General features: G+C 41.3%; 1 protein-coding gene across 29 annotated transcripts in view; it reads left to right on the forward strand.

Annotated features, from left to right (window-relative positions):
* LOC109906508 (receptor-type tyrosine-protein phosphatase delta-like) overlaps positions 1-13,190 on the forward strand; it is a 643,472-nt gene that overhangs the window by 329,705 nt on the left and 300,577 nt on the right. For all 29 annotated transcript variants that reach the window (XM_020504229.2, XM_031792038.1, XM_031792037.1 and 26 more), the window contains exon 8: positions 1,787-1,834. The gene's annotated coding sequence lies outside the window, so the exon portion shown is untranslated. The remainder of the gene's footprint in view (positions 1-1,786; positions 1,835-13,190) is intronic.

Below are 13,190 nucleotides of genomic sequence, written 5' to 3' on the forward strand. Positions count from 1 at the left end.
GTATACGGTAATGTAAGATATGTAAACATTATTAAAGTGACATGCCTATGCTGCTCGGCCATCGCTCATCCATATATATGTACATATTCGTATTCCATCCCTTTACATTTGCATGTATTAGGTAGTTGTGAAATTGTTAGATTACTTGTTAGATATTACTGCACTGTCAGAACTAGAAGCACAAGCATTTCGTTACACTCGCATTAACATCTGCTAACCATGTGTATGTGACCAATATAATTTGATGTGATTTGATTTGAGGCTACTGTGGAGCTTTATTGCAAAACAACGTATTTTAATCAATGATTTGGTGATGTGGGTATATTTAGTATAGTTTTTTCTAAAAATTATTAACTTTTTTAATGTTGCACTTGAAATTTTACTGAAATTCCCTGAGGAGGATGGTCCTCCCCTACCTCCTCTGAGGATCCTCCACTGATTCAACATTTACAGTATTAACAGTAGACAGTATAACACAGGATATATTTGAGGTAGACAGGCCAAGCATCCTTATTTTACTTTTCATATGAATCCCTGTAATTGCTTACCATTCCAAATTGACGTAACCCTAAGGCTACTCTTTGGTTCCCACACACACACACACACAAATATTTTTGCTCCAAAAATCACCAAATAAAATGGCATCGCCACTTGAGTTTGTGGCCCCGGAAGTGAATGCCAACAACAGCGTCCATAGAGCTACATTTTCCCAACAGTACCACCCAATTCATTCTGCAGTCTATTCCGTCTCTCGCCCTGTGACACATGAAATGATTTATCCCATATCTCAAAGATGTTTTTTCCCTCCTCCGTATTCTCGGAGGTCGTTTATTTTATTCACTTCTGTTTCTTGGAGCTCCAGTCCGATGTTTTCCCTCAAAGGGCCCGTCTGGTTTTGGCAACGGCCTTACTCTACCCCTTATACATTATGGAAATAGAACCAAAAGCAAACGTGTACCTCCCTATGGTTAGTCAGAGCCCATCGCGATCTAGGTTTTTCAGTGTATTACGGGGCTGAATCACCTGCTGAATTTTAACACATTTTATCCCATGCATCCACCTCCAGGGCCTGAATTTTCTCTCTCTCTCTAGAGTTTAACAATGAGGTAGAAAACAAAGTTGTACGTCACAGTCAAACTGATTCAGTTCTGTTTGAGTGGCCCTTGGGTTCAGACAGTCTTTTAACACAAATAACCCAAAATCTCAATCAAACTCGATGAATTCTGTCTGTTGTTGTCCACCTTCAAGGTTACCTGCTAGTGTTGGCCTGGGCATACCGATACCATGAATAGGTTGATGTTGCTGTTTGGAGTGGAATATTATTCTGTCCTCTGCCCTTCAGACAGCTCAATGCAGAAAGTGTGTACCTTCCATGAACTCTGTTTCATCTATTCAATGTTTTACCATGACGATGACGATGCATTATTCAGGTTTGGACTTGGTATTGTGTCCCTCTGGTTTGATAAGATTATCACAGTGTGTTGATTGACTATCTCTTGAGAAATGGCTTTAGTAACTGCAATTAATTATGTGCATTTAATATGTTAGCATCACAGGTGCTATTAACTAACACACTATAAACATGCTTTCACAAGCTGATTGAAGCATCTGGAACTGCATACCGTAGTCCTAGTTATATTTTCCTGTTTGGTCCCTGGAGCCCTCGGGTGCTTTAGTCTTCATTAAGAGGAGTTCCTCGTTGATCGATCACTGTCACTGGGGCTGCTCTGTAATTGCGGGCGTCCTTAATCATGACTGACGTCTCATCTTCTTCATTGTCACACAGGTCTCAGGAGAGAGAATGTTCCATGACTTTCACACCTTCAACCTCAAGGTAGGCCTCCGTGCTTTATGGGTCTGTATGTTTCTGTCTGGCAGTTCATATAAAAGACTGTGGGTTGGATTCTGTTATAGTTGTCTCTCTATCTACTGTACACAAGGAGGACTGTAGACATTGACACACGTCTGCACTGTATCACATGTGAAAATGTGATAGACTGTATGGGATGTGAAAACTCATTCTGACAGCCCAAACAATACAGTACAAAACAGACTCAATTTAACTCGTCACATTAATGCAATGTCTTCTTTAAAAAATATCCATGTGTGCGCTCACCTGTCTGAATCTGAAAAGTGGAAGTGCCGTCATTTTGAGTGTAGTGGTTGTATGTTGTTATAGTAATGACATGTTATTTGAATGAGAATGTTAACTGGCTGAAGGATAATATCATAGATTGCTATTTATACTGCAAACTGAGAGAAAGAAGGTCAATTCTAATTTCTATGAAGAAAAATCCCATTGCATTGAAACTCCCATTTCATTTCCAAACTATGATAAAGTAACACTCATTTATAGTGTTACTAGATATAGTTGCCTGCCTGCCTTCCAGCCAAATTCATTCTTGTTGCAAAGTTCCACACACATTTGATTTCCTTAGACCTTATAATTAGCAATTATATGTGAAGCCTCACTCTTGACAAATCCTGAATGTTTCATTTTTATTCACTGGCTTATGAGTTAACATTGAGACTCATTTCATTCATTTTGACTACATATTGACAGACACGTCAATGACCTAAAGTACAGGCACATTCTATGACACATAAATATATTGAGTAACCCAATTCATCTACAATATGAACTATTCAATGAAGCTGTCTCTGTCAAAAGTACTGTATGTTAGTGCCATGCATGAACTGCTGATGACCTAAATTGGTAGCACAAACAACTTCTCCAAGGTGTTGTGTGATATTTCCTTAGGATCTTATCTGACAGCAGTCCTGTGTGTATTAATCATGGTATGCTTGAATTAGAGGTTCCTCAAGTGCAGGACACCAGGAATAGATGAATGGATGTCAATAATGTGAAGAATTGTGTTATTTATTCAATGGATATCCTATATATTGGAATGTCTTAGTTGATTGATATTGGAGTGATTTTCTCCTTAAACTATCCAATAGCAGAATAGTAAGTGTCCAGTGGTGTGAACTATGCAACATGCATGATATTTGTTGGTTTCCAACTTCTTCATCAGCTTTGGAAGGCGCTAGATTTAAACATTTCCCCATGCACATCGTAAACAAAATATTTATGAAAAATATCAGTTGATGTCCCTGCTCTTTTCCATACATTTCCCCCAAGCTTTTTTTTATGGCTATATAATCTAATATAAATATTTATGCTTAGCCCTATAATCTAATATACTGTAAGTATTTCTGTATGGATAAATAATCTAATGTAAATCTATCAGTATGGCTATATAATCTAATGTAAATCTTTCTGTATGGCTGTATAATTTAATGTAAGTATATCTTTATGGCTATATAGTCTAATGCAAATCTATCTGTATGGCTATCTATTCTAATGTAAGCCTATCTGCATGGCTATGTAATCAAATGTAAGTCTATCTGTATGGATATGTAATCTAATATAAGTCTTTCTGTTTCATCTCATTTCATAACACCACTGCACAGAGGCATCCTAATGGTCCCTTTCTCTGGGCTCCGCAATTGGCCCCTACACTATTTATGCAGCGCGACAGGCAAAGCACAATATAATCAGCCTCCGAATGTGTATTTCATGAAGGGCATCAACATTCATCTATTCAACCATCTCCCCACACACGATACACTCTGGTGTGGGCACATACACACGCCGCAACCCCATAGCCTCGTTTTGATCAATTTCGCTCCCCTTAAATCTTTCTGCATCTAAATGCTAGCCGACTGTGCTTGCTCCCCACAATCTGCCTCTGAAGAATGACCCCTCCGCAGCCAATCCATGTGGCACGGCGCTTTTTATACGCTCACACACTGTAATTGACACATTGTAGCAAATGGGCTTATTTTCACGTCACATCAAAGGAACATTACGATGAAATACGGGCATTTTCTATGTATTTATTATAGTGCCCCTCCTCCTTTCTCTACCCCCGAAAGGTCGTTTGCAACGACACTAAGACGGAATCTGGATTCCAATTGTTCATGTGTCGGGCTAAGTCGCCCCCCTGTGAAAATTCTATGTGAAATTGGAGGCTGATACTGACGTTCGCACCCAACAGTGTCATACTCTGATGTGTATGGCTATTGAGTCCATGGTCATTTGTATGGATAAAGGCAGTGTTTCCCAACTCCGGTCCTCGAGTACCCCCAACAGCATGCATTTTTGTTGTAGCCCCGGAAAACAACACCTGATTCAAATTGTCAAGGGCTTGATGATTAGTTTAAAAGTAGAATTAGGTGCTTGTCCTGGGCCTACTACACACATGCACTATATCTACAAAAGTATGTGGACACCACTTCAAATGAGTGAATTCAGCTATTTCAGCCACACCCGTTGCTGACATCTGTATAAAATCGAGCACACAGCCATGCAATCTCCATAGACAAACATTGACAGTAGAATGGCCTTATAGAAGAGCTCACTGAATCTCAACGTGGCACCGGCATAGGATGCCGCCTTTCCAACAAATCAGTTGATCAAATTTCTGCCCTGCTAGAGCTGCCCCGGTCAATTATAAGTGCTGTTATTGTGAAGTGGTAGGCCACACAAGCTCACAGAACGGTACCGCCGAGTGCTGAAGTGCGTAAAAACTGTCTGTCCTTGGTTGCAACATTCACGACTGAGTTCCAAACTGCTTCTGGATGCAAGTCAGCACAATAACTGTTCGTCGGGCGCTTCATGAAATGAGTTTCCAAGCACAATGCCAAGCGTCGGCTGGAGTGGTGTAAAGCTCAACGCCATTGAATTCTGAAGCAGAGATGAATCACGCTTCGCCATCTGGCAGTCCGACGGACAAATCTGGGTTTGGAGGTTGCCAGGAAGCTACCTGCACCAATGCTTAGTCCCAACTGTAAAGTTTGGTGGAGGAGGAATAATGGTCCAGGGCTGTTTTTCATGGTTTGGGCTAGGCCCCTTAGTTCCAGTGAAGGGAAATCTTAAATACTACAGCATACAATGACATTCTAGATGATTCTGTGCTTCCAACTTTGTGGCAACAGTTTGGGGAAGGCCCTTTCCTGTTTCAGCATGACAATGCCCCCGTGCACAAAGTGAGGTCCATACAGAAATGGTTTGTCGAGATCAATATGGAAGAAATTGACTGTCCTTCACAGAGCCCTGACCTCAACCTCATCGAACACTTTTGGGATGAATTGGAACGCCGACTGTGAGCCAGGCCTAATTGCCCAACATCAGTGCCCGACCTCACTAATGCTCTTGTGGCTTGCTTCCAGCAAGTCCCTGCAGCAATGTTCCAACATCTAGTGGAAAGCCTTCCCAAAAGAGTGCAGGCTGTTATAGCAGCAATGGGAGGACAAAATCCATATTAATGCCCATGATTTTGGAATGAGATGTTTGACGATCATACTTTAGGTCATGTGGAGTTTGTACTGTTGGGGGTACTCGAGGACAGGAGTTGGGAAACACTGGATTAATTAATTATATTTTAAAAGGTCCATTTGAAAGATGTTGCATGACACATGCATCAGTCCCTTGTCACACTCTCTGGGGCCTTGATTTTGTGACCTCTCCAATTACAAGGCAAAATGGTTAATAAACTGAATGACGAGGGTAGTGTGTTTATAAAAAAAAAACAATGATACTCTTAACCCTCATGAAATCATAATGTTTATATCAATGTCAATGGCTATTGTCCCGTGATATGAATTAATCATGAAGCAATTTTATGATAATTTACTCCTTGATTACTATTAATATTTGATTAATTCATCTTTTCCATGCATAATACTGAAGGAAATAGAGTGACACATTGAAAGAGTGTGGTATTTTTTACCAGAAATCTTTCACCCCAAATGTATGTAATTTTCTGCAAAAATCCTAATATATAGTACAACTTAACCTCCACAGAAGCCACACTTTTATCAGTTAGCATCACTTAAATGAGAGCAACTGGGCTGGGCCTCCCGGGTGGCGCAGTGGTTAAGGGCGCTGTACTGCGCCCAGGCGCCCAGGCTCTGTCGTAACCGGCCACGACCGGGAGGTCCGTGGGGCGACGCACAATTGGCCTAGCGTCGCCCGGGGTAGGGAGGGCTTGGTCAGTAGGGGTGTCCTTGTCTCATCGCGCACCAGCGACTCCTGTGGCGGGCTGGGCGCAGTGTGCGCTAACCAAGGTGGCCAGGTGCACAGTGTTTCCTCCGGCGCATTGGTGCGGCTGGCTTCCGGGTTGGATGCACGCTGTGTTAAGAAGCAGTGCGGCTTGGTTGGGTTGTGTATCGGAGGACGCATGACTTTCAACCTTCGTCTCTCCCGAGCCCGTACGGGAGTTGTAGCATTGAGACAAGATAGTAGCTACTACAACAATTGGATACCACGAAATTGGGGAGAAAAAGGGGTAAAATTAAAATTAAAAAATAAAAAATAAAACATTAGAGCACCTTTGATTTAAGTCTCACAGAAAAATGCTAAATGTCTTTCTTGGTGAACCACTATTGATCTTTCCCATTGCTCTCAACATCTGTAATTGATACAGTCGTGAGTGTTGACGATCCATATCCCCATTGCGTTTTCTAGGAAGAATGTGATACTGTGAGATAGGAAGAGAGGGGGCCCGTTTCAAGGAACGCAACAGTTAGTGCTTCCTCCCCCTCTCCGCTTTGAAAGCTCTTTCCCTCAGACGAGCATCTGAGGGCTGTCAGCTACTGCTTCCATCAACACAAAGGCTAAGATCTCAACCAGCCCTGGGGGAGACTAGCGTCACTTTAACAGGCCTTATAACATGTCAATTTACACATCGCCCACTAAGTCCACTACTGCCAAGAGCTTCCACTATAGACACTAACACACTGTGTGGTATAAGCGCTACCACACAAGCAACACAGTGTGGATTACATTTCTGCTGGAACACATGGATTGTAGAATGACTGAAAAAGGCGATGCTCATTGATTCCATTTACACGCAGCTTGGTTGAGATCATTTCTGAGCAGCTGGCTATGTACTGGTCACAAATCCATTTTTTATTTATTTATTTATTATCTTTACCCCTACTGTCAGTTGACTGGCACATTTTTATAATGAAATATTCTGACACAATAGACCCACCGGAGTGTATTATAATTTATACCATTGAAAAGAGTGATAATCATCCCTTACCCACATTAATGTAGAATTGAACAGTATAAAGGAACCTCATTGCGTCTTAGATGCACGTTGATGAAATAGTATAACATATGATCTGAAGATATCATAAACTGGGTTCTCTATTCTCAAAATGTCTGTAATATATACTAACAGATCATGGTGAATTTCTATGGAAAAGTAAATGCCACAATCATTACAATACTGTTACACATTCATTCATATGCATTTTTTTACTAGAGGAGAAATCCACTCTGAGCTATGATCATTGGTATTTCTGCTCGCAGTACAGGGGGCAGGGCGGCATGGTTTGAATGCTGAACTCCTCCTGCTACAGTCGATGATTGTTTCATTTAACATTGACAAGCCGTTCAGAGGGAAGCTGCCAGCCTAACACACAAACAGGTGCATAATGAGGGCTGGTGTGGACCTATCATTGTCAGCCATGATTTAACAGCATGCATGTCTTTATATTTAGAATATCAAATATTATATTACCAGGAAGAGGAAGTCATTGTAGAATCAGAGTCTGCAGCCCCAGGCAGACTGGGACCAAAAATCAGCCCTGGCATTTATAACAAACGCCTGTCTTTTTCCTGAAATGCCAGATGGCCAGTCTACCGCTGGATACAGTACAGTGATAGAAATTGTCCACAATGCTGATAATTTTGAAATGTTAACGTGAAATATAACTAAGACTGAGGAAACATGTGACAGCCTGCATATATAACAGCTTCTTATTTGTACATCTCAGCTTACCGCCACATCAGCCACCACTGAATCCTCTAATGACAAATGTGTTTTAAATATGAAATGTAATCAGTAGGATAACCACACGCAATCAGCTCTTCTTCATTGCACCTGCGCGAACCCCTTGCAAATATAAGTGCATTCAATGGGAGAATTATTGCTGGCAGCTTATCAAAGCAAGATTGCGTGTTGACTTTGATTAACGTCTGTATGGCGAAGGCTTGATAACGTCAAAGTTCAAAATGATCTCCTCTCCAAACAGCTATTATGTGAAATTCTATAAATATTTATCTTGAGTGTTCGCTATTTGTCGTTCTTTAGGCCAAGGAATTATTTCATAGAAATTCATGGTTTAGAGCTTGATTTTCAGAAATACGTTTAGAATTAGATGAAATAGTAATATACAGTAAGTGATACTAGTAATACATTAGCAATACGAACTAATATGGACCAACTATAACGAATAATAACGAATAATAATAATAATAAACTCAGCAAAAAAGGAAACGTCCCTTTTTCAGGACCCTGTCTTCATTGTAAAGGGTTTAAACACTGTTTCCCATGCTTGTTCAATGAACCATAAACAATGAATGAACATGCAACTGTGGAACGTCGTTAAGACACTAACAGCTTACAGACGGTAGGCAATTGAGGTCACAGTTATGAAATCGTAGGACACTAAAGAGGCCTTTCTACTGACTCTGAAAAACACAGAAAAAATATGCCCAGGGTCCCTGAACGTGCCAGGAAGGACAGCTGACAGGAAGGACAGCTGATCGTACTCGCAGTGACAGACCACGTGTAACAACACCTGCACAGGATCGGTACATCTGAACATCACACCTGCGGGACAGGTACAGGATGGCAATAACAACTGCCCGAGTTACACCAGGAACGCACAATCCCTCCATCAGTGTTCAGACTGTCCGCAATAGGCTGAGAGAGGATGGATTGAGGGCTTGTAGGCCTGTTGTAAGGCAGGTCCTCACCAGACATCACCGGCAACAACGTAGCCTATGGTCACAAACCCACCGTCGCTGGACCAGACAGGACTGCCAAAAAGCGCCTTTTACTGATGAGTCGCGGTTTTGTCTCACCAGGGGTGATTGTCAGATTTGCATTTATCGTTGAAGGAATGAGCGATACACTGAGGCCTGTACTCTGGAGCGGGATCGATTTGTAGGTGGAGGGTCCGTCATGGTCTGGGGCGGTGTGTCCCAGCATCATCGGACTGAGCTTGTTGTCATTGCAGGCAATCTCAACGCTGTGTGTTACAGGGAAGACATCTTTCTCCCTCATGTGATATCCTTCCTGCAGGCTCATCCTGACATGACCGTCCAGCATGACAATGCCACCAGCCATACTGCTCGTTCTGTGTGTGATTTCCTGCAAGACAGGAATGTCAGTGTTCTTCCATGGCCAACGAAGAGCCCGGACCTCAATCCCATTGAGCACGTCTGGGACATGCTGGATCAGATAAATGTCTGGGAAGGTGCAGGTGCCTTGGCAAGAACTGACAAATCTGGTGCAGTCCATGAGGAGGAGATGCACTGCAGTACTTAATACAGCTGGTGGCCACACCAGAAACTGACTGTTACTTTTGTTCAGGGACACATCATTCCATTTCTGTTAGTCACATGTCTGTGGAACTTGTTCAGTTTATGTGTCAGTTGTTGAATCTTGTTATGTTCATACAAATATTTACACATGTTAAGTTTGCTGAAAATTAAACACAGTTGACGGTGAGAGGACATTTCTTTTTTTGCTGAGTTTATAATGCTTATGCTTAGGACAGCTGGTTATTGCCATGCAAAAGTGGGTGTGAATGATACAAACCTTAGAATGTCTTAGAAATCAGAACACATATGGGCTGCATGGTGTGACTATAGGCTACTGATGATTTGAGAAAGTAGCAAAAAATCGTGCTTTCTGTTCCTTTGCCTCAGGATGCACAGCTGTTGTCTCATCGAGTGATCGTATGTTCATCCATCAGACTATGCTCAACTTAATCTTGTCTTTACTAATATGTCAAATTAGTTTCGATTTAGAATGGACCATTATCAAATGCGCAGGAACAAGGGGCAGGGGGAAAAATAAATGTAATCTGTACGCACTCAAATAGCGAATGGATCTCTTGCTCATTCCCACCAGTCCGTTTTGCTGGCTACTTGGGTTTTTATAGCGGAGCATGTGCTCAATATGAGCAGCTGAGAAATACATATAAGACCACTTATTCACTCCACACATCAACCTCTGTTTGAGGACCATGTTCTCACTGCCCAAACTCTGTATGCCATGGGCTCTCCAACCTTGTTCCTGCAGCTACCCAGGGCTTAATCTGGGAAACCAAGTGAAATGTGTTCGGGAACATCGATAGCAATTAAACATCTTTCACTAAACTCGACAGCCCGTCTGCGTGCTCGAGAAAGGAGTAAAGGAGAAAGAGGAGGAGATGGAAACGCATGGTGGTGAGATATTCTGTATGGCTAAAGGTAATGTGTCACCCAATTCATTTTGAAAATATAATACAAATTCACTAATTGTAGGCTAACTGTAAGCCGCCCTGCACAATAAATGAGCCAACAGCATCGCCTAGGGCTATACGTTCTCTCCCAGACACATTGATATACATTTTGGAGTGTAGCATAAGGTAACCAGTCCATCCAGCATGCATGATAATACAGTCCACACTCAATGGTAATTACTCTCATTTGTGTAGGCTAGACCAATTATATACGAAAGACATCTTAAATCAGTTTTGTTCTATGTTTTGCTGCCAAGCAGAATATGCGGTAGGCTATGTATTGTGTAACGTCATAGTCATACTATTAATTCAGTTGTATTTTTTTGTATTTTTTATTCTTTTGATGGGGGGGCTCCTTATGCATATGCATAAGCTCTAATATGTGTATGGGTGTTTTGAATGAATCATCACCTTAGAAAGCACTGTCCTTTTCGTTGTGTTAGGCTTTGAAACAACATCCACAACAACCATGTTTTACACAGTGGTGTAAAAAGTACCCAATTGTCATACTTGAGTAAATGTAAAGATAGCTTAATAGAAAATGACTCAAGTAAAAGTGAAAGTCACCCAGTAAAATACTACTTGAATAAAAGTCTAAAAGTATTTGGTTTTAAATATAGTTAAGTATCAAAAGTCAATGTAATTGCAAAAATATACTTCAAAAGTAAAAGTATAAATCATTTCAAATTGCTACCAAAACATGTCCAGAGTGCATAAAAAGAGATTACATTGACTCAAAGGTCACGTGGAATTTCAATGCGGTCATGACTAATGACTGCCGGTGAGGCGGTAACACGGTCACCACAACAGCCCTACTTATGTCATACAGAATTCCAAACGTAAGCCGGCATTCATATTCAAAATATCTCAGTGCCACATGCTTTATTCCTATGCAGTGTTCTAAGCTGGAACACCCCCCTGACAAGCGAGCATGCCCGGCATCAGAAAATAACTTCAATGTTTGCAACTCAAAACTTCAAATGACTGATAAGCGGTATCTCAGACTCCAGCGAACATTGGGATTATGCCAGAGATGTGAATAGGGGAGGGTTGCCAATGTGTTATGATTGCTGCTCATCTGAAGCCACAGCCTCTCTACAGAGAGGTGGCAAAGATTAGAAACTGACGTTTTCATTTTTTTTTTAATAATACAAATCACACTTGTCTTTGTTCTGCCAGCAGATTTCTTTTTTTTAGGTCACTTGCTGCCATGTTCCCATTTATTCTAATACCGTAATTACCATATAAGTTGAATCATCCATGATAATTATATCTGTTGAGTTCTACTTCAGCAACTCTGATAATACGATTGCCACCACTGGGTGTCTTCACTCCTCTACCCCCCCATCACCACCCCCCAACCCTGACAGAAACATCTTTTTTGGCTCGTTCCCACAGAAAAGTGTCAAAAGTTAATTATCTTCTGCCGCAGAATCGTCATTTTTTTTATTGCTCGCCCAAATATTCTGAACAGGACACGATTATAATTGCCTTTGTTTATCTGCTGTAGGAATACTCTTTCCTCATTTAGATATCGCCTAGCTTTATTTGACTCGTTGCATTGTGAATTGACAAATGATTTCCAATGGTATCTGTGTAATAGTCGGCTTTGTCTTCTGATTCTCATTCTGATTTATATTGCTGATTTCAAACACAATGACAAAGAACAAACAACCAACTCTGAATTCAATCATGATTAGCATACTGCTTAATTGTTTTTGTCACTTTTTGGAACTTGGAACTGTTATTCTGTTATTATTCTAAGAGATAACTGTGAAGTAATACGTAAAGGGTATAATCTACTCAGATTCTGATAATGTGGAGGATTTTGAAGAATATCATGTGTGAGTATATTCTGGATTTGATTCATGTCCTGCCTCTGAAAGAATTGTACACTAAGTGGCTCAAACTTATTCAAATATACTCTCACTACGTTGAACATTTGATGCTCTATTTCAACCTACCCCCTCCACATCTCGTACTTCTGAGTGGGAGACCTTCCCAGGCAGTAGCCTGCCTAGCTCACAAACTAGAATCGGGGCACCCACTACAACGTTAATTGACCCACAGTCCCACACGGTGACATGATATCATTGACGTGACGTGCAATTGAGTGATAGAAAACCATTCCCCCCCAAAATTGTGAGGACACCTCGTGACGCCATCCTCATGTTGCCCATGTCGCCTATACCTAAGTCCACCACTGCTGACTACGTTGAACAGTAATACATCATAGATGTTGCACATATTTGCCTATTGAATTTATTGCCATTGGCTTCAGAAAGTACTGATCGCACTTTTGATATGAATGAAGAAAGATCACTGTAAATTGAAATCATGCACTTAACTTTGAGATGAGCAACAGTGGACATTTATAGGCACTTGTCCTCCACACTAGCAGTCGTGACACCCATAGTATGTGTGACAAGCTGTCTTCCACTAACTGACAGACAGTTTAGGGTGAGGAATAATTCCAAGGTGTGTCCAGTTGAGGACAGTTTGGAAAGCCAAATCATCCACAAAAAACAGACTTAATGAATTGTAGCCCTTGTGCATGGAGGTGTGGAGGGGTGAACAAGAGCTCAACATTTTTTCAGAAACACCTGTCTCGATCCTTGCCCCTAAAACCGGTCTTCCTTTGGCTGAAAAATAAGTCAACCATGAACACCTGCCTGAATCTGCTGAAAATCCTTGAAGCAGGCTTTTAATTAGTGCACCATTCTGGGAATGGTGTGGATTTCAGATCTATTTTAGCCTATGTGGCACAGTTGTTGGATTGTCAGCGTGTATGCGGTGGGGTACTTTTGTGTGAGGTTCAA

This window comes from Oncorhynchus kisutch, linkage group LG16 (genome assembly GCF_002021735.2).
Source record: "Oncorhynchus kisutch isolate 150728-3 linkage group LG16, Okis_V2, whole genome shotgun sequence".
NCBI classification, from domain to species: domain Eukaryota; kingdom Metazoa; phylum Chordata; class Actinopteri; order Salmoniformes; family Salmonidae; genus Oncorhynchus; species Oncorhynchus kisutch.